At 27.1% G+C, this 2,021-nt stretch overlaps 1 protein-coding gene across 1 annotated transcript in view; it reads left to right on the top strand.

Annotated features, from left to right (window-relative positions):
• Window positions 1-1,319, top strand: part of LOC122243203 (blastula protease 10) — a 26,020-nt gene extending 24,701 nt beyond the window's left edge. Inside the window, exon 12 of the mRNA XM_043000689.2 lies at window positions 1-1,319. This exon is cut by the window's left edge and continues 1,217 nt beyond it. The gene's annotated coding sequence lies outside the window, so the exon portion shown is untranslated.
• Window positions 1,320-2,021: the final 702 nt, after the last annotated feature.

The raw sequence follows: 2,021 nt of genomic DNA, 5'->3' as shown, positions 1-2,021 counted from the left end.
TGGGGCCCCGTCACGCATGAATATTCCGTTATTGTCTGGAAACCATTCACGAAATTGGGGTACCAGGCGTTTATTTATTATCTTAAGGTATCCGTCTTGATTCAGAGCGCCATTTACGACCTCTAAACGACCTGTACGTTGTGCAGATTTGATGGACCAAACCATGACTTTGGAAGGGAACTTGACTGCAGTCTTATGACAGTCAGGGTGGTCCTTCTCTTTTGACGTCCTCCTCACGAATTTTCGCCTATCACTCAGTATTTCCATCATTGATTCGTCAGAGAAACATACCTGGATGCAAACAAAACAAATTAATTGATTTTTTTTTCACTCAAACTTAAATTACAGCTTTGTAAACCCCAGTCTTCAAGTGGGTTTCATCAAACATGAATTGGAACAAAGACATTTTTTTCAATTTAGATGCAGCATCTTGAATCAAACATGAAATATTCGCTATTTTAGTTAGAGAAATAGTTATTTTAATTAATTTGTGGAGAAAAACAACGAATTCAGCAAAATTTAATGCACATTTACCTTTTCCCAGTCGTCAGATGTCCAGTGGCTGTGTGCCTTGGCCCAAGCCAGGCTTTTCTTCCTCATGGCCTCGGTTAAGCTTGGCACTCTAGTTGGCCTACAGGCACGGTAACCCAGCTCATTAAGCTTTTTTTCTAACAGCTGAGGGTGTACATTGTACATCATAGTCCACTAAGTCAGCTGCTAGTTGTCTTGACGACTTTGAATGGTCTTTTCTTACCATGTCAACGAGAATTCTCTCCTGTCTTGGGGTGGTACAGGATTTCCTTCCCCACTTTCCAAAACGTTTTGACTCGTAATTTTCGATATCTTCAATCTTCCGTTTCACTCTGTACACACTAGATAATGATACACCAACTTTATGAGCGATTTCTTTATAGTCGAGGGATGTTTCTTGTAAAATCAAGTCTTTTCCTCTGCCCATGATGCTTCAACAGGTTATCCTTAATGACTTCTACGACTAATTATGGGTCAATTGATACTGGGACATTTGTACACACATTAGGTAATATAAACAATGATTAGTAACCGGAAACCGGAATTTTGGGAACGTGCATATGTGTGGAAATGGTTTAAGAAAACAAGGCTGAGGGACGAGGTAATTTTGTGTGGAGACGAGTAACAATCAAAAACATGATTATTATCATTTAGAAATAATATAATCATTATATAATCAACTATTTTATGTAGATTAAAGATTTCTCTGCATTATTAAAAAAATAGGCAATGTAAGTAATATATTTGTGAAGATATGAGATGTATGAAAAAGTGAAGAATCCCAAAAATTGTCTATTAATTTTCCCAGTACTGTATATATATATATTTAATATAAATATAATACATATATATATATAAAAAACTATATATTATATATATGTAAATATGAAATATATATATATTATGCTATATATATATATATATATATATATATATATATATATATATATATAATATATATATATATATATATAAATATATATATATAAATATATATAAAGAATATAGATATATATATATACATATATATAATATATAAGTATATATATAAATATATATATATATACCATATAAATATTATAAGTATCTAAATGATATAGTAATAAATATATATAATATATATATAATACATATGAAATATAAATATATATATATAATATATAATACTATATATATATATATATGAGAAAAAAAAATAAATATATATATATATTATATATCTAAAAAATAATATATAAATGAATATTTAAAAATATAATATATATATATAAATATATAAAACTATATATATATATATATATAACTCCATATATTAACGAATAAATATTCATATATACAACATATATGCATATGATCTATATATAAATATATATAAATAAAACTATATATACTATATATATATAAAGCATAAATGTATATATAAATAATTATTATATATATATATATAAAATATATAATATAAAAATATACACATTTATATATTATCAATA

This window comes from Penaeus japonicus, unplaced genomic scaffold (genome assembly GCF_977035675.1).
Source record: "Penaeus japonicus unplaced genomic scaffold, GWHDUDI00000001_assembly GWHDUDI00000010, whole genome shotgun sequence".
Lineage (NCBI taxonomy): Eukaryota > Metazoa > Arthropoda > Malacostraca > Decapoda > Penaeidae > Penaeus > Penaeus japonicus.
This window is presented reverse-complemented; position numbering and strand designations above follow the sequence as displayed.